Source organism: Juglans regia, chromosome 13 (assembly GCF_001411555.2).
Source record: "Juglans regia cultivar Chandler chromosome 13, Walnut 2.0, whole genome shotgun sequence".
Classification (NCBI taxonomy): domain Eukaryota; kingdom Viridiplantae; phylum Streptophyta; class Magnoliopsida; order Fagales; family Juglandaceae; genus Juglans; species Juglans regia.
The window spans coordinates 20381201-20406627 of NC_049913.1; positions in this window are offsets into that span (position 1 = coordinate 20381201).

Below are 25427 nucleotides of genomic sequence, written 5' to 3' on the forward strand. Positions count from 1 at the left end.
CTATGGCATGTCTTATCATATTTTGATATGATTTATTAATGCCTTAGAATGATTTTTGAAGGTTTAAATTTGAGCTTGAAAGCATGCCATGATAGGTTTTAATTCTTTATTATGTTCATCATCCAAGCATGCACAGTTTTGATTAAATTATGCTAAACTTATGAAGTTTTGATTTATTTTACCTAGACTTGAAAAATGAGCATTTAGGAAACTTTTTGATTGGGATAAGAAGGGAAATGCATGGCTTAATTCTAATTTTTGAAACTTTTCTTGATGAAAAAGACTAAGAGATATCATGCATGCTTAAGGACTAGTTTAATAGAGATTAAAGTTTTTAGCCATGATTAAGTGATGGGATGAACTTATTCATCTAAGATTAATCCTTTAACATGTCATTAAGGATTATAGTAATTACTTTTAGTTAACGAAATTGAATATGCATGCATACATAAGGGTCAATAGTTGAAATTACACTTAGGCATCAACTAGAGTGCATGCCACGGGTTTACTATATTTGGGCTAGTTCCACTTTGATTTTTGGAATTATAAGGGCATATATGATTTTTAGAGCATAGAATATATGATGTTTGTGAATTTTAGTAGAATTTGGAGTTCGTTTGCAAATAGTGAAACATTAGGTCCTTAGTGGCAATTTTGGAAAGTTTTGGGGTATTTTTGTAAATACCTATTTTTAAAACCTTTTGATTATGAACATCTTCCATAGTAGTTCAAATCCTAACTTAGTAAAACTTTGATTACAACCGCTACGATTTTTCCAAACTCAGGCAGTTTGTAAGTTGGCCTCTAACTTACACCTTGATAAGTTATTTATGATTTATTGATAAATGCCAAATTAATGTTATAATTTTCATTTTGAGCATGAAACATCGTGTTATATGATACATTGAGTACATGACTACTTGCTTACATGGCATGTGAAATTTTTACAATTTTTAGCATATTGCATATAAATGTCATTTTCACATGAAAGCTTGCTACATATGCACATGTCATGAACTACATTTTTCAAGCATAGCATCAAAATAATCTTTGTCATGACCCCAAAGGCTAAGATGAGGAATTATCCGAGTAGAACTCCTCTGTCCACTCTGGAGTGAGTAAAAATAGAGTGGTAACCCTTGGGTTGATGAAAAATAGTCAACGAGTTTCGAATGGATTCTTTTTAAAGAACGCCGGAACAAAGACAAATGTTATGACACTTAAGGCCATTAGGTGTATATGTTATGATGTTATGATGAATGTTACCAATGCATTGAGAACACGTCTGCAGACAATGTGGTTTCAACAAGAGTTGTACTACGGATCTCCAGCAGGTACTCACAGTGCATATGGGGAACTGTGACGATACCATATGTCATGATATTAATGTTATGATTAAATGTTACTTGCTAATAATGATGAAAAGTTATGATGAAATATAGGTTTTTGATAGTTGAAGTGAAAAATGTTATGTGTAAGAAAATTTGTGTCTCAATTTTCTGAAAATGTTGAGGAATCTGGGTGGGAGACAACTGATGTTTGAAATTTTAAGTAAATCTCACCCTTTGTGGACCCACTTTCATTCCACTCAGAATTATAGAAGTTGTGTTAGGACCCGACAAGGATGGACCTGTGGATCCGATTCATTGAAGAGGAGCTAGATCTCGACAAAAGATTTGACCTCATCTTCATGTTTATAGCCCTAACCCTTCGTGCATTAGAACACATTAAGTAGTTGATTTAGCTATGGAGACTTATTATCAATATTAATTGTACTGAGATTATGCTACCTTATGATTTGAACTTATGATGGTTATGAATGACATTCAAATGTTTTAGTTTATTCTGGCATAAGTTTTAATTAGTCAACCTTATTCCACTGCAGTTATTGCATACTGCTAGTTGTATTTATAGGATGCATTGCATATTAATTATCATGAACGGGGGTATGTAACCTTGTATTACATGCCTCGACACTCTAAGTCTCCGTTTCATCCAAAGTGAAGGTTGGAGGCGTCACAGGGTGGTATCAGAGCAATTACGTCTCTAGGTAAACCCACATGTCCTTAGGAATGATATGTCAGAGTATAGGTTTTAACCTTCAAATTGGATAGGCTTGGATCTTGCTATAGGAACTGGATTTGATACATGTGCCTCACAAGATTTGAAGATTGAAGCATAATGGCACGTGAGAGAAGAGAAAGAAACCCTGATGGGTCTAATGCTCGTCAGGATTAGGACTGTCATTTCTATGGAAGATGCACTTCGGTGAACCCAATTCGCCGGACGATGGAAACCATGAAGCAGCAACAGGAGATAATCCTAAGGCAAAACCAACAGTAGCCACGCCCGCAGGTCGAAAGGCAAGAAAGCTGAGGTTACTTGTACGAGAAATTTCTAATGTACAAATACCCTAGTTTTATAGGAATTGAAGGACCCATGAAAGCCAACAAGTTGCTACTTGATCTCGGTAGGACCTTTGAGATTAGCTGCTGTATGGAAGAGCAGAAAGTACAGTTCGTAGGGCATCGGCTACAGGGAGAAGCCAGTATCTAGTGGGATACTGAAAGGCAACTGCTAATAAGGAAATTAGGCAATATCGCTGCATTGACCTAGGATAGGTTCAAAGAGGAATTTGACAATCAATTCTTCCCTGAATCAATGAAGACCCAGAAGGCTCAAGAGTTTGCCACTTTGGTACAAGGCAATCTCACAGTCGAACAATATGCTGCAAAAGTTATGGAGCTAGGAAGGTTCACTTTGCATTTGATCACCACTGAAAAGATGTAGGCACATAAATTCCAAGGAGGTCTACAATCCCGGATTCGTAGTTACGTAGCTGGGTTTCACATCAATAATTTCCAGGAGTTAGTTAACGTGGTTGCTATAACAAAAGTGGAACAACGAAGTGTGGTAGCCCAGATTAACCCAGAGCGAAAAATGGCTTCTTCTTTCTCTGCAGGAGGGAATAATGCCAAAACAAGGATTATACAAGGAGCCAACAAGAGCAAAGGCATTATGTCAGCCCCACCTAACAAAAGCAAAGGCAGCATTATGTCAGCCCCACCTAACAACAGCAAAGGCATTATGTCAGCCCCACCTACAACCTAGAAGAAGTGCGGAAAGAATCACGATGGAGAATGTCGAGTGGGTTTAGGAGTGTGCTTCTGATGCGGTCAGCCAGGACACATGATTCAGGAGTGCCCTCAGAATGCACAAGGTGGAAGAAATGATCCTAACGATCGGCCCAATCAGAGACCACCTGCCCAAGCTTGTGTGTACACTATCACTCATGGAGAAATAAACGAGGAGATTCTCGAAGATGAAGAGACTAGATTCATCACTGGTATTTTTCTTTACGTACCCCTCTTTAGAAATTAGTGTTTATGAATTAGCTAAGTATTTGGTAGTTGATTACACCTTAGGTAAAATCATGATATACGAATATACGGCCTGCGCTTTGTTTGACTCTGGCGCTATGAGGTCTTTTGTGTCTGCAGCGTTTGCACACACGTGTAACTGATAAGTGTTATTTTTATGTGATTTTTATCACTCTTTTATTTATGAAATGTGTCATTTTCCCTTTAATACTATTGATATTATTTTATTTCTACATATTTTTAATTATTTTCTTGGATTTGAAGGAATGAGAAGATTTGGTATAAAAGGAGAGCATTTTGGTACAAAAGAAGAGACTATAGATCCAGACCGATGAGAGGCAGCGAGATCTGAAGAGAGCCGATGAGATTTGGGCTAGGTGCCTTATCCTATGGGCAGTAAAGAGATTTCTCTCTCCCAAAGGCAAGAAGACTTACCTCTCGGTAGGTGAGGAGATTCATGACCAGAAGGCGAGATTAGAAGGCACAAAGAAAACGACCAGTCTAAACGACCAACTTAAAAGATCAACCTAAATAACATCGTGGGTAACAACTAGACAAGAGGCAAAGAGCCTTTCATCCCGGTCGAGAGTCTTTCTACTCGGTAGGCGAAGAGAGAGCCGTGTGGTCTTTGGGAACACCATGTCGTTCATTTGTGACCTTCCTGCCAGTTATATTTAGTGCACACGGCATCTAATAGGTGGGATAATTCCTCCCGACCAGGATCAATCTACTACTGACCACCAAATCTGAGTTCCACAATCAATCTGTTGGTAGTCAAATCCTCCCAAATCCTGTAATTCAAGTCGCATATCACTGAATCTTCCATTTTAGATAATTTTGATATTCTTGGGATGATTTTCTTTCATGTTAACATCTATTTTCAAAAACTATTTTCCAGATTTTTAGGCTAGATTGTAGCCGCATTTATTTTATTTTCGGATTTGAGTTTCGACATCTATTTGATCCCGTCTTGTGGGATGAATAAAGGGTCTTGGTTCTTAATCTTAGTTTTAGTTTTAGTCTGAGTCTGAGTTTAGAGTTCAGAATTTATTCTTCAAGTGTTCTTTTGAGAAGGTGAAACTGGAGGGCAGAGGCAATAGCCGTATGCTTCATCAAGCAACTTCAACGAAGAACCCCAGTTTTATTCTTTTTCTTTTCAATTCCATTATGAACTAATTCTATTTTCTAGAGCTTTGATATAGCCTATCATTGAACACGTAGTTTATATTCCAAGTTATTTTATTTTCAATATTTCCATGATTGAGTTTTATTCCTTGTTCTTAGTGCTTACAATTTTCTTGCTAACTATTGTTCGATCTTTTGGATTGCAATGAGACCGAGATGTGATTTATGATTAAAGCTCTGGAATTAAATACCATTAGTTGAACAAAAGCAGATATGCTTTATCACAACTAGTGTGATTTTTAAGAAAAATCTAAAGAACTTAATGAGTCTCCAATTAGTTAAATTCACATAGAGATATGAAATTATTAGTTGGAGATATTTTTGATATTGTTCAAGAGAAAATATTAAATAGTTAAGGGATTTTTATCATTAACTTGGGATAATTGAGATTCTATAACAAGGATGAATAAATTGTATGAGATTTGCTAGATGAAGTCAAACACTCTAGATCTATTTTAATTATTTTTAAAATCTTAATTTTAATGTTCTTTTCTTCTGTTTAATTTAGATAAACTATTCTTCAAATTTCAGTTTTCCAAATAGTAATTAATTTAGTCAATTTCAATACTCAATAGCATAATTATTCCCTGTGGGTTTGATAACCGTTCTCTTCAAAACAATTTACTACTTGTTACGATTCTGTGCACTTGCAGATATATTTTTATGCAAACAATAACCTATCAACCCAGACGTTACCTCAAGCTATAGTAGTGTCAATTCCTAATGGGAACACGATCACCTATACCCGCGTATTGAAAAACTGGTCACTAAGCCTAGGAGGGGATTGATGGAAGCCGACTTGATCGTCTTCAACGTATTTGGATTCAACATTATACTAAGGATGGACTGGTTATCCAAACACTATGCTATGATAGATTGCTGAAACAAGGCAATTATCTTCGAAACACCCATAGATGGACAAATTTGTTATATGGAAGGGACTGTGAAGGCTACCCCTTTCTAATTTCGGCTTTGCAAGCTAAGAAGTGCATTGCTAGTGGTGCTACGGCCTACCTAGCATTCATAGTGGTAGATTATGGTAGTAGTAAGGAGATTCAATGGATACCTATAGTTGAAGAATATCTTGAGGTTTTCATTGAAGATCTACCTGGATTGCCCCTCGATAGGGAAACAAAATTCATTATAGAGCTATAACTTGCTACAACCCTTGTCCATAAGGCACCTTATCGTATGGACCCTGTAGACCTGAGGGAACTAAAGGAGCAAATAGAAGAACTACTGGAAAAGGAACTGCTAGCAACTTCGGTCTAGTTCATCACCTTGGGGTGCACCAGTTCTGTTTGTAAAGAAGAATGATGGGTCTTTAAGGATGTGCATTGATTATAGGGACTTGAACAAAGCAACAATAAAGAACAAGTATCTGTTACTGCGTATCAATGACCTGTTAGATCAACTACAATGAGCATTGGTATTCTCGAAGATTGACTTAAGGTATAGTTATCATCAGCTCAAGATTAGGAAACAAGATATCCCTAAAATGTTTTGAACCAGATATGGATGCTACGAAATCTTAGTAATTCCCTTTGGTCTAAACAATTCCCCTACCGCATTCATGGATATGAAGAACAGAGTATTCAGGCCCTACCTAGATAACTTTGTTGCTGTATTCATTGATGACATATTGATTTACTCTAGGAGTAAGGAAAAGCACCAACAACATCTTCATTTGGCATTGGAAAGGCTGAAATAACAGAGGTTGTACGCCAAATTCAGCAAACATGAATTTTGGCTCAAAGAGGTAAAATTGGAAGCGTCAGACTAATGTGCACGAGATTTGGAGTTTCCTAGGATTAGCTGATTACTTTTAGCCATTTGTGGAAGGATTCTCCAAGCTATCGGAACCCCTTACTGCCCTAACCAATAAATGCTAAGTATATTTGGATGGAAGAGTGCGAGCGGAGTTTCATGGAACCCAAGGAAAGGCTCACAACCACACCAGTACTAGCCCTGCCTGAACCCCATAAGCCTTACATTGAATTTAGTGACGTGTCCAAATCAGGACTTGGATGTGAACTCATGCAAGGAGAGTGGGTTGTCACCTACGCTTCACAACAACTGAAGAACCATTAGCAAAACTACCCCACCCATGACTTAGAGCTAGCTGTTGTAGCTTTTGCCTTGAAGATTTGGAGGCACTACTTGTATAGTGCAACTTGCGAGATCTACACTGACCACAAAAGCCTCAAGTATTTATTCAATCAACAAAATTTAAATATGAGGTAGATGAGGTGGTTGAAAATGATTAGCGACTACCAGTGTGAAATCAAGTATCACTCTGGCAAGGCTAACGTGATGTCAGATGTGCTAATTCCAAAGTCGCAAAAAGATAATCCCTAAGATCCTGCATTTGAAATGGAGTCACTCCTGCACAACATGAGGAGCTTATTGATTAAGGATCTTCATCTTGATGCATCTCTCACTACAATACAAGAAATTGTACCTGTAGAATGGGAAGAAGTAAGGAAGCGACAAATGGAAGATCCCAAATAGGCAAAAATCAGGCAGAAGGTAGAAAATAAGGAAGGACTAGAAGGATTCACCCTTAGGGATGATAGGTTGTTATACTACCAAGACCAGAAAGTGATTCCAACTCATCAAGAGATCAGGGATAAGATACTTAGAAAATCACATCAGACTCCATACAGGGCTCATTCAAGAAGCACAATGATGTATCGGGATTTAAAGCGACACTTTTGGTGGGAAGGCTTAAAAATTATGTAGCAGAGAATGTTAATAAATGCTCTATTTGTAGAACAATCAAGGCAGAACATCAGAGACCCGCTGGTGAGTTGCAGCCACTTCCAATCCCAGAATGGAAATGGGAGGATATATTCATGGACTTCGTAGTCAGACTACCAAGAACTTCAATGGGAAATAACTCTATTTCGGTCGTGGTCCATCGCCTAACAAAAAGTGCTCACTTTTTACAGGTGAAAAATACCAACCCTATGGAGAAGTTACTTCGGTTATTTGTATCAGAAATAGCATGGCTACATGGAGTCCCAAAAATGATCGTGTCGGATAGGGATACGCATTTTACCTATCATTTCTGGCAAGGCCTTCTGGACACTTTAGGCACTAAGTTGAAATTCAGTAGTGCCTATCACACTCAGACTGATGGGAAAATTGAACATACAATTCAGACTTTGGAAGACATGTTGAGAGCCTGCGTTTTGCAAGGAAAAGGCGACCGGTAGAAATACTTGTCCCAAATAGAATTTGCTTACAATAATAGCTCCTAGAACACCATTTAGATGGCACCCTACGAAGCTTTATACGGAAGAAAATGCAAGTCTCCCTTATATTGGGATGAAGTAGGAGAAGGAAAGATTTACGGTGCAAACATTCTTCAAGAAATGAAGGATCAAATCTAGATAATAAAGGAAAGGATGAAGGTTGCCCAAAGATAGACAAAAGAGCTATGTCGAAAGTTGAAGAAGGAACCTTGAGTTCGAAGTTGGCAATTGGGTCTACCTGAAAGTATTGCCCATGAGAGGAGTTTTACGGTTTAGGATAAAAGGGGGAAGTTAGGTTAAAGATACTTGGGACCTTACGAGATATTGGGAAGAGTGGGAATAGTTGCTTGTAGACTGGATCTTCCTGTTGAATTCCAAGGAATTCACAATATATTCCACGTATTTGCCCTCAAAAAGAGCTTTGAGAAACAAACACCAACATTAGTAGATTCAAAGGATATTTAGCAACAACCCGACCTAACTTATGAAGAAATTCTTGTTCAGATCAAAGATTGGAAGGATAAGGAACTTCAGAATTGGAAAATTCTTCCTGTTAAGATTTTGTGGTGGAATCACGATGTTGAGGAAGCTACTTGGGAGAAGGAAGTCGATATGAGGGACAAATACCTCTATTTGTTTGGCTTGTTACTTGTGTGACATCACACCACATCACGGCATTCACATCCATTCATGCACGCATGGCATCCATATTATTTCATCCTGTGACCAGCATTTTTCTCGTAGTTTACAATTGCACCATGGCCGGAAACGATAGAGTCGCCCGACGGACATATATGACCCCTAGTTGACTTTGGAGGCTTAGAGCTGAGCGGCGACGTAGATGACTAGACCATATTATTAACGCATTTTGGACTTAGCATGAGAGGTAGGAGTACCATAGGACTCACATCCTTGACCATGACAGGAGAGGAAACGTCTGTATTAGGATAGCCTTGGCACATGAAGAGTGCCATCCATATAACCCTGTTAGGTGGATGGGAGAGACTAGGGCTCGATGGCTTAGACTCTGTATTAAATTGATTCCTCCAGCTACACCTAATCAGCCTGAGTCGAGCTAGGCAGCTGAGTAGCGACAGGTTAAGCAGGAGTCGCTATTTCCTGATCCCTCTCCCCTCTCCCCTCGACACATCAGATTTTTTTGACTCCTCATTAAGTCACATTCATTTCCATGAGGAGGGAGATCCTTGGCTTGAGAGAGAGGAGATTTGACAATGGAGGAGAGTGGGGGAGCACGTCAATGCATTCTATGATTATGAGTAAGACGAATATTATTACAAAACTCAGGACGAGAAGACAGCGGATGACACTGAAAACCCCCTTCGAGCCCTGAGCCATAGCATATTTGGTGAGTCACACTTAGCTTTTGTTTGATGCATGTCTTATATTTACTAAGACCCCAATTTTGAGGACGAAATCTTATTTTAAGGAGGGGGGAGGATGTAACACCCCGCCTAATTACCTATTAGGATTAACCCCTAATCTCCCTTAGAATGAGCTTATAATACTATTTTCAATTTTTGGGCTTTATAATTTTTTTTAGCATAAGATTTATTATTATTATTATTATTATTATTATTATTAAGGGAATTAGTTAGATTTTTTTTACCCATTAAACTATAGCACTTAGTGTCATTAGTGGTTAAGCTTAAGGGTTAAGTATGGGTGGTTTAGTAAGCAAGCCCATTAGTTCTACACTTAAGGCCCTTAAACCCTTAGAGTCTTATGGGCTAAGACTTAGAAGTCTTGAACCAAGCCTTATAAGAGTTTAGGTATTTGTGGATAGCCTTAGAAATATTTGGCCCAAGTGTCAGGAAGACATAAGGCCTTTTGGGCCTAACTTGTGTTAGCTTTGACCCATGGCCCATTTATGATAAGGCAAGCCTTTCAAGACCCATCTTTGTAGATCTTGAGGCCTCTCATGAACTCTTAAAATCTGGAACCAAGGCCTCCCATAAACCCACACCCAAAGCCCATAAACCATGCAACTACCTCTCATGGCCCTTTTAAGCCCAACAAGACCCAAAGCCTTGTCTTGCATTTTCACACTTCTATTTGAAGCCCACATACACCAAACCATTGGTTTCCCTTAAGTCCAAGTAGTACCCCATGCTCCTTAGGACTCTCAATTGAAGTGAAAAATGTTCTGTGTAACTCCTCACCCCTTATGGACAATTAAGATTTCAAGTAAATTTCAACCCTTATGAACCCACTATCATTCCACTCAGACATTGAGGACGGACCAGATGGACCAGTGGATTTGATTGATTGAACAGGAGCCGAATTTTGACAAGAGATTAGACCTCATCTTGATGTTTATAGCCCTAACCCTTCGTGCATGAGAACACATGAAGCAATTGATTTAGCCATGGAGACTTGTTATCAAGAATAATTGTACTAAGATTATGCTACCTTATGATTTGAACTAATGATGGTTATGAATGACATTGAGATATTTTAGTTTATTCTGGCATAAGTTTTATTTAGTCACCCTTATTCTGTTGCAGTTATTGCATACTGCTAGATGCATTTATAGAATGCATTGCATATTAACTGTCGTGAATGGGGGGGCATGTAACCTTGTGTTTTATGTCACGACGCTCTAAGTCTTCGTTCCATCCTAAGCAGAGGTTGGGGGCATCACATATATTTAGTTAATTATGTTGTTGGGGGTGTCGAAGATGACTTTAATACTCAAGTGTTAGTGGTTGATGTGCACAGTTTGGGGTTTGTGAAATTTAGGAAGATCGAATCTTTGATCAGTCTTTTTGAACGTGCCTAGATGTTTTCAATCTTTCTACGTTTCATCTAGACTTACTTTAGGGTAATTTAGCAAGTCTCAATTTTGAGTATTAGCTAGAATTAATCCATATTTATGTCACGGTTATATGGTTGAGTTTAGACCTTATTTATGTTGAAATAATAAGGAAGTAGAGGTTGGTATACGTACTGTCCAGCATCATTTTTAGAATCTAGAAATTTGGGGTTTATCAACTTTGAGGATAATGTTTTTGGCCAAGTCTAAATTCATGTTATTAAGGATTGGGTAAACTTTTAGAGTTAAATGAGATCATTTCTAGTGTAGAAGTTGACAGATTGTAATGGCCTTGCAATAGGTTCCTAGTGACCGTTGGCAAAGGAATATCATGCAACTATTTTGACTAGAAATCAAGGTAAGTGGCTTTTTAAAGGGTTTTTGCTAAAAGACCTAGTTGGTTTTATTTGGAATGGTGCACTTTGGTATTATATTTCAAACTTATGTAAACTTTGGACTGGTGCACATTTTAATGCTATTTTGGCACAACTTATGGGAATTGTGCAAATTTTCTAATGGTTGGAATGTTTGAGAAATGCTATGTGGCTTATTAAATTATGGTAGTTAAATGTTAGAATGCTATTTTTTGTTGAGCCCATGATATGAATGTTTTTGTGACATGTTTGACATCCCACGTGGTGTGATATCTTTGTGGTATATTGTTGCACCTCACGACATGATGTGTTGTTGGCAAGATATCTTTGCGGTGTAGTGGTGATTTCCCTTTTATCATGTGACCTTGAATATGATATTTGGCTGAACATGTTGGTTGAGATAAAGGACACAACCTCCTTACCTTCTCTAGGGAGTCGGATCCTGTGGTTGTAGAAAAATGGTTATTGAGATTAGAGAAACTGTTAAGAGTATTGAATTGCACTAACACATAGAATGTTTGATATGTTACTTTCACTTTAGAGGACGTTGCTGAGAGATGGTGGATGGTACATAATTGCTATTAAAAGAAGAACATGGTGAAGGCACCGCCATTACCTGGGATAAATTCAAACAAACTTTCAATGATAACTACTATCCTGAAGTGGTAAAGGATTGAAAGGAAAGTGAGTTTGCAAACTTAGTGCAAGGGCCTATGACTACAGAGAAATATGCTGCCAAGTTTATCGAACTCTCCTGTTTTGCCCTTCACTTGATTCCGGATGAAGGGAAAAGAGTTTCAAAATTTTAGAAGGGTTTGAGTGATACAATGTGTCACCTCATATTGGTTTCAAGTGTTAGCACATATACTGAAATAGTTAGGAGGGCCATGGCATTGGAGGAAGATTTTAGATTGAAAGATGCTTCCAATGTATACAAGAAGAGATACTTGCAACCTAGTGCCCAACCCGAGAATGACCCAAGGCAAGGCTTTAAAAGGAGAATTTTTAATATGGGTTTTTACTTCCTCAAGGATTTGGAGTTTCAGTTTTCCTTTAACAATTTGGGTTTCATTAGGGTGGAAGTCTTTGTTGACTGGGCATTAAGGTATTTGAGTGGGGTGAATTAGTGAAGTGTGTAAGAAGGCATGTTTCTTGCTTGGTTTTCACTCTATTCACCTTACACATTTGTATTCCTCTTCACAAGTGTAAAGTGGGCTCCAAATGGAGGGTTGTGATGGCGCCATGTGCCCAATGAGATTTTCTAGTGTTCATAGGCTGATTTGGACATCCTACATGGTGATGTGATGGCTCTTTGGTCTAGGTGCCACATGGTGCTATCCGATTGATCTACTATTCACCTGAAAACTGCTAAACTTTTTATTGCACCATAAAATCATATATTCATACAAGCCTAATGGTGCAATTCATTTCACCAAATTATGCTCCTAAGTGCCTCAAATAAAATAAAAAGGCAGTTTGTCCCTATAGCAGTTTATAAGTCGTCCACACTAATAGGCTAAAACCTAACCAATGATTCATGGAATCCTCCTAGGCTTCTCATGGCATTCCTAATGTGCAAAGAAATTCCTCTTATTGAATTTCTTTCAAGTCATTACATGTACCCTGGTGTCTAGCCCAATGACTAGATCCATCCTCTCAGTAGTCTATTTGATTCTTGCCACTTGGTATATTCTTGATTGATTCGAAGTTATTCCTCACTAGATCCTCCAGGACATGAGAGCAGTTGAGCAAGAGTTGGAAGAGTCCTTGTGAGCAGCTCAAGCAAGTCTTGGCTCTCGGCCAAGCCTGAATTTGTTCTTGCCATAATGAGTAGTTGTGTTGCTTGGAGAACCATATTAGGAAGTGAGTTGAAGCAAGGAAAATAAAAGGATCAAAAAAGGTGTGAGCCATTGGGGCTCTGATACTATAAAGAAATTAACGAACTAATAATAAGATCATTTTGTTTACTCTCTGCTCTTGTAAGAACAAGTCTTTTACATGCTGCCTATATATACTGCTATATATTTAGAGGAAAAAGGAAAGTAGGAGTGGATTCGGTGCAACGTTCATAAGCCTTGTTTAGGAAATATTGTGTTGTTGGTGAGCTGCTTTGGTTGGTGCTCTTCTTGTTTTGGAAAGTTAGAGCTGTTGAGTGATTTGCTTAGTCTTGGTTAGGAAACGTAGTTCCGTTGGAGCCTCTTGGTTGACCAGATTTTATTTCAATGTTAAATTCAATTAGGACTTTGTAGAGAAATACTTCTTTGGTGATATGGAGAAAGTCTTATTTTTGGCCATGTTGGGTAATCCCATGTAACGACTTGTAGGGAAGTGCTTGTTCAGTGATTTCGAGCAAGTCTCATTTTGGCGTTCCTACTTAATCCCAAGCAAGCATTTTAAAGAGAACTGCTTGCTCGGAGGTGCCAAGAAAGGATCATGTAGAGAAGAATTGCCTAGCACTCTTAAAAGAACAAGATAGGATTTTCTAAGGTGCTTTGCATTCTAGGCATACTTTAAAGGCCTATTTGGGAACACAATTGTTCTAAGATATTCTCAAATTATTTCACTACTATTTACAAACTATTCATTATTATTTCATTAAATTCACAAACTATTCTACTACTATTCACAGATATTGTGAGGGCCCCACCTAAAACGAAAGGGGACATACCATTCATGGAGTTGAAGGAAAGGCAAAGATGAGAAACACTTCAATGGTCTAAGGAATTAGTAGCGGAAGACGCAGAGTGCAAGTTGTCCAACATCTGAGCGAGCAAGCACCACGTGGGAAGCCGTTTGCCATGTCTAAGAGCTAGGTGGAGATGAGAGTCTCAGCGATGGCATGCAAGCTATAAAGGTCAAATCTGGAGTGTTAGCACCTTATGCAGAAGACACACTCTATTTGAAAGGTCACATCCGTAGTGGCTCTACAATGATAGGTGAAAGCGCAACAAGTCATGTCATTAGGACCCAAAAGTATGGCTTGACGCCACATGGAGAACCCTCGTTCAAGGAAGGATTGAGGAGTTTGCAGATCGTAGGGTGTGCGAGCCATACCCTGATCACCTGTCTCTATCGTCCTCCAACATGAGAAGACAAGGATGATGGACTCCTATCAAAGCATACCTGGTGTTAGAGATACGTCAGAATGAGCATCTGACAACCCACTCTAGTTAAAAGACCTATAAATGGGACAAGATCTCACTTTGAGACTTTATTTGCTAAGAAGTTAAAGAAGTTAACTGCTGCAAAAAGTAAGGAGCAAAAAGGTAAGGATAGAACTTCCAACGTAGGAAGGTAGGTTAGCTTTTAAGACAATGCTGGGTAATGTGGGGTGAATGTTGTGTGTAAGAGGCTTTGCATTATTTTTGTAACTTCTCCCCCATTCTACAAGCATAAATAAATATCTCAAGCACTGTGTTTCTAGCTATATTTACTCGCTAATTTCTGATGCTTGCAATGTTTTTGATGTAGTAAGTGTTTTCTATATTTCATGTTGAGACCCTGTATGGGAACCTTGGATATCGATGTTTATGTGGAGCCAGCATAAGTCTCTATTCACGGTATGGAATGGAGAACTCCCTAGGACCATTTTGCGAAGTGTTACCATGTACATCACATGAGAAGGAGAATGCCCCATGGGGGTGGAACAATGTCGTACTTGGTCTCACTTGATAGTCGGGATGTGGGATCCCCCAGTGTATCATGTGCTCAGTGTCTTCGAGTTGGTTGCGGCCAGGTAGAGTAGCATCCCAGGGCAACAAGTTTTGATGTGAATGTGTCTACCTATGAGCAAGTGTGCCTATTAGCATCTTCTCATTGGCAATTAAATGTGGGGCGAACCTCCCTAACTCCATGAAGCGAGCAACGTGTTGTTCTACGGTCTGGTCACCTTGGACCAAATTAGTGAACTCTTGAGTCTTCTGCTGTTTAGTGGACTCAGGGAAGAATCTGTTGTCGAGCTCCTCCTTGAACCTTGCCCATGTAAGAGCGGCAATGTTTCCAAGCTCTCGTATGAGCAGTTGCCTCTTTGTTTCCCACCATATGTTGGCCTCCCCTTGGAGTAGGTGTTCGGCGTACTGAACCTTCTGTTCTTCCAAGGACGCTCTTATATCGAAGGTTCTTTCTAGGTCAATAAGCCACTTGTTGGCTCTTAGCGCCCCTTCCTTGCCCATAAAATTCAGGTTCTAGTATACGAGAAGTTTTTCAAAGGGACAACTGCTAGCCTCACCTCTCGGTGGCTCTTGCCTATTACTTTGCCCTTGACTTATCTGCTGCCATACTATCTCAGTCATTTGGTGGATGGCCTCCACTATAGCTTGTCCTCCTTCCAATGGAGGATTCCCTTCCTCTAGTTCTCTATTTCTTGGGAGCTTTCCTCAAGTCTCCCACGCGCCATGAGCCCTTCCTCTCTTGAAATGTGAGACGCCCCCAGATTCCGCTGGGGATCGGATGGACATCTGAAGCGTCGAGACATGCAACACAAGGTTACCTGCCCCCGTTCATGACGTATAAGATGCAACGTTCCTAACATGCATCTAGCATTATGCAATATTTGCAGCGGATAATTTTTTTTTTAGCAATATTATGCACCAAACTTATAGTATCCCAAATAGTTAAAACATAAACCATGCATATTTAAAACATCCACGATTACAGCACGGGTCTCAAAAGACTATAATCTCAAAACAACGAAGACCTGGCTCCATACTTACAATGCCAAAAAATACTATTGGGCTAGTTCGTTGAGTAACTCGCGTAAATCGACTAACGATGCTGGAATACTATCCAAAGACATAACTATGGAGACTACAAGCTCCATGTTGCGTCTACAGTGTCTAGTCAACCTCCTCCAGTCTGCCAGTGTCTTCTCCTGCTCTGATTCTAACACATCGCTTGCCATTCGGGGGGAATGGTAGTTAAGACTACCACGGTGAGATTTGATTACAAATCTTAGTAAGTTAACAGGAAACTTCCACACAGGTTAATGATGCATGCATGGCAGTGAAAGCATGAATGCATAATCAAAGTCATAAGTAAGCATATCATAACTTAACATACAACATGGCATAAATGACATAACTTGAACTAAAACTGAAACTTAGCATAACGTGACATGGCATGTACGTGAACTTAAAATATAACATGGACTAGCAACATAGCATGAACGTGAACTTGAAACATAACATAGACTTGAAACATAGCATGAACGTGAACATACATAATTTGAACATGAATTTGAACATAACATGAACCTGAGCATGACATAACATAAATGTGAACTTGGAACATGGCGTGAACGTGAACATGACATAACATGAATGTGAACCTGAACATACCATGAACCTGAGCATAACATAACATCAGTGTGAAATTGGAACATAACGTAAATGTGAACATGACATAACATGAACATGAACTTTAACATAATATGATATAAACATGAACTTGAAATATATTCTTGTCTTATGGAGTCACCATGATTGAGTAATCTTATCTCATGGGGTTATCATGATTGCGTATTCTTATCTCATGGGGTTACCATGATTGACATGAACTTGAAACTTGACATGAATGTAAACTTGAACATAACATGACGTGAAACATGACTTGAACGTGAAATACATTAACTTGGAATCTTATTCAATGGACTTAATTAATAAAGTGACCATACGGGTGCTACACGGGTCCCCTTGAGCCGTGTGTCTATACCAGCTGTGAGTGTGTTAATACGTACTCCACAGTTGCTGTGGCCCCACGTATTCTACGTGTCACTATTGCTGTGTCTCACGTAGTGTATGCTCCACAATTGTTGCACCACAGTTGTTGTGGCCCATTAATTATTTGTGCCACACTTACTGTGGACACACGTAAAATAATGTGTGGATCCATCGGCGTTAGTGCTTAGCGCGCTCCGGTGACCAACTAGTTAGGCCCCATTCGCAACCTGTTGACTGTACTTTGTCAACCAGGGATTTCACACCTATTTAGACACTCCAGTGTGAACAAAGGAGTTCTACTAGGATATTACCCCATCCTAGCGCTTAGGGTCATGATTGACATGAATAACTTAACTGGCATACATGACATTTCGTAACGTGACGTGACATGAACGTGACATAAAAGACGGAAAGCCTGATGTAGCATAACGTGACATGAACTTAAGATGGCATACATGACAAAATGTAATAGACAACATTTCAAAATATGGCATACATGTAACAGACAATATTTTGTAACATAGCATAACATGTAAGAGACAATATTTCGTAACATTGCATAACATGTGACAGTGAATATTACGTGACATGACATACATGTAACAGATAGTGTACGTAATGTGACATACTTGCAACAGTTAGGAACATGAGACAGAATATATTGTGTAACAGATAAATATTTCGTGATAGAATAATTCGTATAATAGATAAACATGTGATGACATGGCATATATAACAACATATGAACATAAATTGTAGTTCACTTACCCATCACACATAAATAGTAAATTGATAGTAAGTTAAGGGCTAACTTACCTCGATCATCGCGTTCTACGAGAGTAAAGCGCAAAACACGAGGAACTATAAGAGGGTATTCTAATAGTTAAAAATTTAATTACTAACAATTAGAAAATTAAAAAAGGACAACTTAGAGTAAAATTACCATTTTACCCTCTACATGTGAGAAAATGATCATTTACTCCTAACTTAAGATTTCATATCTTAACTCCAAAAATACCAAAATTTACATTTCTCATGTAAATTTTGTCTTACTCAAATAACAACTTCAGAAAAATTTAAAACCATTCACAACTACAGAAAACTCACAATGGTCGAAACATTCATAGGCCATTTCTCTTGATTTTGGTTACAATTTCTTCCATCTTTAAAGTCCATGATTAAACCAAAATTTTGTAATAAGGATGTTCCTATCCTAAGTTTAAAAATATAATTAAAATATCCATTAAGAAAAACTAATCATCAACACCAAATTTTTTGTAAAAAGCCCAAACCTTTTAACAAAAAGTAAACCCTTAAATCAAAAGTTTTGACCTTAATAAAAGCATCTCCAAGAATTCTAAAAAATCAAATCATACTTCTAACACATTCATAACATCATCCTAAGATCAACCATGTTTTAAATCATCAAACAAAAGTCACCAAAACCCACAAAACAACACGTGGAGTTTTTGGTTTTAAACTTAGTGCAAAACAAAAACTTTTCTCTCCACTAGCTTTGATCAATCTCTTGATCCATGGCTTAAAGACATGTGATCTTCAAACTAAAATGTCTCATGGTTTAAAAATGTGTCCTAGAGAAGATCCAACCATCAAACTTAAAATCACATGGCTAAAATTCAACAAAACATGGATCTAACCTAAAAACATCAAATCTTAGGCCCAATCGAAATCCTCTTGCATAGAAAATCATATATTTAAAAATAATACTAAATATCTTCAAAATAACATCCTAACATGTATATAATAGGCTTAGTATCATCATATAAAAATATCAAAACCTTTCGAATAAGATCAAACCACGAAATATTCCAACTTTCACAAAACAAAAACTGATTTTCCACTTCCAGTTTTCAAGTTTCTAAATCTAAGGAAATCTATCATCAAAAGCTTTATCCATACACCAAAACCTCAATTAATATTCATAAACACATGTTAACAACACTCCATAAAATTTTCGGACCAAGATATGTCCATTAGCTTGGTAAAAAATTCCAAAACATATCATACTCTCTAGTTTCACGCCTAGAATGACCTTTTCATGGTTAAAATACTTTTGACCAATCCAATGAGAATGTAATGAGACTAATAAGATATCCATGGAAACTAGACTCAAAGATGAACAACTTTTATGAAGGAGTCATTGTGAGAAAATACTTACAAAGGGTTAAAAATGGCCACGCAAAAAGACCCAGATATCTTCCCGAGAGAGCTCTTTTGGATTTCTCTCTAAGAACGGGGAAAAGAAGTGATAAAATGGAGAGAAGTGTGTCTTGCACGACTTTAGACTCCTGGAGGAGGAAGTTATGGGCTTGAAAGACCCTTGATTGGAGTTGGCTATATCACATAAAGTGGAGAATAGAGAGGAGCAAGGATTGCCTGGAGCAAGGATTGCCTGTAGTAGCTGTGAGAGATGTAGGTTGATGGAGTGGATCTTCTTCACATCAAGGCACTATTGGGTGCAGCTAATGGTAGTGGATGGTCTGCCATGTGTGGGAGGAAACTTCTTCAAGAAGCTTTGCCAAGGTGGCCAATTTTGTGGGCCTTGGTGGGCCCCAACCAAGTGGGCTTCAATTTGGGGTTTAAAGGTAGTTTGGTTAAGGTTTGAGATGCTATCAAGTCCAAAACCAATTTTTTTTCGCCCAATCAGATTTTCAAGGTTTAAAAGGTTGGATAATGATGTCATAACAAGGATTTGATTAATTAATAATATGTGGAAGTGATTTAATCAAGTGATTAAACACAATTCTAGAAATCGGATTAAAAAGGGTTTGGAGGCCAACTTTAGGGTTTGGGGAAACCATTTAGGGTTTCGGTTTCAACCAAGCTTTTGGGGTTTCAAATGGATTCCAACCATTCAGGGTTTCGCTAGGATTGAAACTTTCTTTGGTCTGGCACAATTTGGTTGATCAGATGAAACAAAACTTTGCTTAGGTGGCATGATCTCACAACTTGACTTCCTTCACAAATCCATCTAATAGTTCCTAATGGTGCCAAGTGTCTAATACTATTCACTAAGTGTGGCTATGATCTTTCCAAGTGTCCATATAAAACTTCTATAACCTAATTTGGACATTCCACACAATGATTTTAAAAACACTGTACTGGGTGCGCTTATCGAGGTTACTATTCTTTCTGAAGAAATGTATAATAAACTTAGTACTGAAAAATCCTAAATATTCATATTAACCTATAGTGAAAACCGTTTACCGAAATTCAACCCCGAAGTGTCCCTAAAAATAATTTCACAATTTCGAACAAGCATTTTGTCCGAAATTATGAAAATAGGCTATTGCGCCATAAAATCCTAAATAATCAACCGAGTCTAATGGCGTAGACCAAAACACATTCTGACATTTCTAACTACCTCAAATAATTAAACTCATATTTCTTGCAGCATAGTGAATGATAACACTGACTATATTAACAGACTAAAACCTGCGTGATTGGTCGATTTATAAAAACTTATGGAGTTTTCACGAGGTTCCTAAAGTTAATAGAAATTCTACCAGTGAATTTCTAGCGGGCGGTTACAAAACGCACATAGCTAATGTGTATCAATCCTATTCCTATGATAAGGCAAACCTTAGCTTTGCTTCTTGGCTGAAAACACACGCCCTTCCACATTATATGCTATGAAGATTTGATCCTATAGCTAGAGAATTCAAGCCTAGCATTTTCCCTAGGACAACTGTGGGTTTACCTAAAGACGTAATTGCTCTGATACCACTATCTATGACGCCACCAGACCCCGTTTGGGATTGGACAGTGATTGGAGGAACGGGACATGTAACTCAAGGATACATACCCCCGTACATGACAATTAATATGCAATGCACCTAGTATGTTTCTATCAGTATGCAATAATCGCAGCAGAACAGTCGATTCTATATAAATTTTGGATCAATTAAAAGCATGGTACCATTTAAAACTAAAATCCCAAAAACATAGATGTTCAAATCTCCCAAAATATGAGAGGGCTTTAAACCATAACCCTCATAATCCCAAGTACACCATAATTCATGACATGTAAAAAGATGTTGTTTCCACAAGGGGCATGGAGTCCTAGATGCTGGATCTCCACACTTTGAGTGACCTTTTAGGCTTCAATAGCATACCCCCAGGCTTGTCTTATATAGTCAGTTACATAGTCCATCAAATTTTCAAAAGTGAGGGCTCCCTTAGGCTCGAGCGGCCCTTGTGATGTAAAATCCTTATTCAGGATGTCCTAGTTTTCCTTAAGGACGTGCGAAGTAGTCCTTAGGCAAGAAAAAACAAAAATGGAAATGACCTTAAGGGTGAACTCATCCTCGATGAGGTCAGGCAACACGTCCATCTTCAGCAGAACCTTCGGATCCTATCAAAACTTCTACCATTCCTGGTGGAGAATGGTAATGAAAACTACCACAGTGAGATTTCTAGAAATCTCAGCAAGTTAACAAATAGCATATAATGAGATAATACAAGTATGTAGAGGCAAACCATGAGAATGTATACATGGACATATACTTGACCTGAAAACTTGTTTCGTGCTTGCACTCTTTTCTTCTCTTTCTCTTTCAAGGAAATACTGGGCTTATAAACATGTAAGCATATATCAATATAACAGAGTGTCATTTCTTATTAAACTCAAGAACACTTTTCAATATAACAATGTGGGTGGACACCTCATGGCTCCCCTACGCACCGTGGGCTCCCTACTAGTTACTGCATCACATAACTGGCCCTCTTGATGGGGTGTGAGTACGTCGGAGTTCATATAACACGGGAGTTCACAATTCGCCTTCACCGTTTTCAATGTAGTGCATCCACTAGCGTTAGACACTACTTCGCTATGGAATTCTTTAAAAATGACCCATTCGAAGTATGTTGACTATTCTACATCAACCTAGAGGTTACCACTCCAATTTAAGTACTCCAGAATGGACAAAGGATTTCCACTAGGATATTCCCCCAGCCTAGCATTTGGGGTCATGACAACATATGCACTTAACTTTTCAAAAAGGATGCACAACCCGTAATGCATGTGACATGTACTTGGAGTACACTTGTTTTCTTTTCATGAAAGACCCGAATATGCATGCTTTGGACAATGAGGTATCCAAGTCATGAAGCACATAGTCATTGATCACATGTCAAAGTGCACCGGCTTTATGGCTTGAAAATATTAGAACATACGTTAATCTTATTACAAAGCAAGGAATAAGAGCTTAAACAACCATATAACAACTCGGTTTATGGCATGTTATATCTAAGGAAATAAACAGTTTATAAATCTAGTAATCAACAAGCATGGCCGAGCATTACAAGCAACGATTTCCAATTATTAAAGGCATTTATTCAATTGCAAGAATATACTTTGCCGATTACAAAGCATGTGACAAACAACCAATTCATATTCCAATTTAATTGATGACATGCAAAGTTCACTTGCTACATACAAACATTATCCAAAAGTAGGTTAAGAGCTAACTTACAAATATCTAAAGAAATGAAATATCAACTACAAGCAAGCGTGCAAATCCTTTGAGTGTGGCTTTCTTGCTTCTCTTCTTACCCTTGTGGTTGGATGGTAGGGAATGGTATGGACGTAGGAGGTGTTTGGTTGGAGAGAAAGTGAGTTTCTCCCCAGGGTAGTCGTGTGTGTGTGTGTGTGTGTGAGAGAGAGAGAGAGAGAGAGAGAGAGAGAGAGAGAGAGAGAGAGAAGGTGTGATCCAAAAATGCAAGATAGCCAAATGACTCTTGGGTATCCCCTTTGGGTGCAAGCCCCATAAAGCTCCCCTAATATACCTCCTCATTTTCCCACATAATCCCCTCATAGGGAATCCAAAAGTCTCCATGCATGGGCACCATGTGGCACCATACCTCTTGCTTGGCTAAAACCCTTCCCTTCTCTTTTTCATCATTGCCATACGTTGGGATTTCCAAAAGTCCATTTGCATGTGACGTGATCCTTATGTAGTCCAGGTTCATTGAACCTCCAAGGGTGTGTATGTCTGTTGTGACCAAAATCCTAGTGTGACTCTTCAAAACTTGAGCTGTGATGCTCCCAAATTTCGCTTGGGATCGGACGGACATTTGAAGTGTTGAGACATGCAACACAAGGTTACCTGCCCTCGTTCATGACATATAAGATGCAATATTCCTAACATGCATCTAGCATTATGCAATATTCGCAGCGGATAATTTTTTTCTTTAGCAATACTATGCACCAAACTAAAATATCCCAAATACTTAAAACATACTCCATACTTAACGACATACTAAACAACTAAGATCACAATAATAGTCCATAAGGTTGTGATCAAAAGAGTGCTGGAGATTGAACTCCACCAATACAAGTAGTAATCTGAGGTAACTATTGTAATACCATCTACGTCGCACCGTCGCTTAGTCGGCCGTTTCCAGTTGGTCGATTCCCGGTTCTCCTTCAGATCCTATAACAAAATCTACCATTCGGGGGGAATGGTAGTTGGGACAACCATAGTGAGATTTGATTACAAATCTTAGCAAGTTAACGAAAAACTTCCACACAGGTTAATGATGCATGCATGGCAGTAAAAGCATGAATGCATAATCAAATCATAAGTAATCATAGCATAATTTGATATACAACATAACATAACTGGCATAACTTAAACTGAAACTGAAGCTTAGCATGAACGTGACTTAAAACATAGCATGAACGTGAACTTGAAATATAACATGGACTTGAAACATAACATGAATGTGAACATGCATAATTTGAACATGAACTTGAAACATAACATGAACGTGAACATGCATAATTTGAACATGAACTTGAAACATAACATGAACCTGAGCATGACATAACATAAATGTGAATTTGGAACATAACGGAAACGTGAACATAACATAACATGAACTTGAAACATATTCTTATCTCATGGGATTACCATGATTGCGTGAACGTAAACTTGAACATAACATAACGTGAACTTGAAACATGACTTGAACGTGAAATACATGAACTTAAAATCTTATTCAATAGACTTAATCATTAAAGTGACCATATGGGTGCTACACAGGTCCCCTTGAGCCGTGTGTCCCTACCTATTACCGCATCATATCACAGGTTTCTATACCAGCTGTGAGTGCATTAATACGTACTCCACAGTTATTGTGGCCCCACGTATTCTACGTGTCACAATTGCGGTGTCTCACGTAGTGTATGCTCCACAGTTGTTGTGGCCCCATGACTTATTTGTTTGTGCCACACTTGCTGTGGACACACGTAACATAATGTGTGGCACCATCGACGTTAGTGTCTGGCGTGCTCCGGTGACCAGCTAATTAGGCCCCATTCGCAACCTGTTGACTGTACTTCGTCAACCCAGAGAATTTCACACCTATTTAGACACTCCAGCGTGAACAAATGAGTTCCACTAGGATATTACCCCATCCTAGCGCTTAGGGTCGTGATTGACATGAATGACTTAATTAGCATACATGACATTTCGTAACGTGACGTAACATGAACGTGACATAAAAGATAAAAGTCCTGACGTAGCATAACGTGACATGAATGTAAGATGACATACATGACATAGTTCAAGACATAAATATAACATAGTACATTTCATAACATGGCATACATGTAACATGCAACATTTCGTAACATGGCACATATCATATGACAGACAACATTTCTTAACATGGTGTAACATGTGACAGTGAATATTACGTGACATGAAATACATGTAACATATGGCATACTTAACTTAACATGACATACTTGCAATGTATAGGAATACGTGACAGAGTATTTTGTGTAACAGATGAATAATTCATGACAGAATAAATTCTGTGTAACAGATAAATATGTAATGACTTGGCATGGCACATATGATAACATGCATACATACAATTTAGTTCCCTTACTTATCACTCATACACATTAAACTGATAGTAAGTTAAAAGTTAACTTACCTCGATTGTCGCGTTCTACTAGAATAAAGCGCGAGACACGAGGAACTGTAAAAGGGTATTCTAAAAGTTAGAAATTAATTACTAACAATTAAGAATGTGAACAGAGAAAACTTAGAGTAAAATTATCATTTTACCTCTAACTTAAGGATCTGATATCCTAATTCCAAAAATTACTAAAATTTGCATTCCTCATGTAAATTTTGTCCCAAACTCAAATAGTAACTCAGAAAAATTTAAGACCAATCACAACTATGAAAAACTCACTATAGCTGAAACCTACATAGGTCATTTGTCTTGATTTTGGTTGCAATTCTTTCAAGTTTCAAAACTCATGAATAAACCAAAATCTTGTAACAAAGATCTTCCTATCCTAAGTTTAAAAACACCCTTAAAAAATATCCATTAAGAAAAAGCTAATTATCAACACCAAACTTTTTGTAAAAAGACCCAAACTTTTTAATAAAAAGTAAATCTTAAATCACAAGTTTTGACCTTAATAAAAACATCTCCAAGAATTCTAAAAAAATCAAATCTTACTTCTAACATATTCATAACATCATCCTAAGATCAAACATGCTTTAAATCATCAAACAAAACTCACCAAAAATCACAAAACAACACTTGGCGTTTTTGGTTTTAAACTTAGTCCAAAACAGAAACTGATTTTCCCAACTAACTATGATCAATCTCTTGATCCATGGCTTAAAGACATG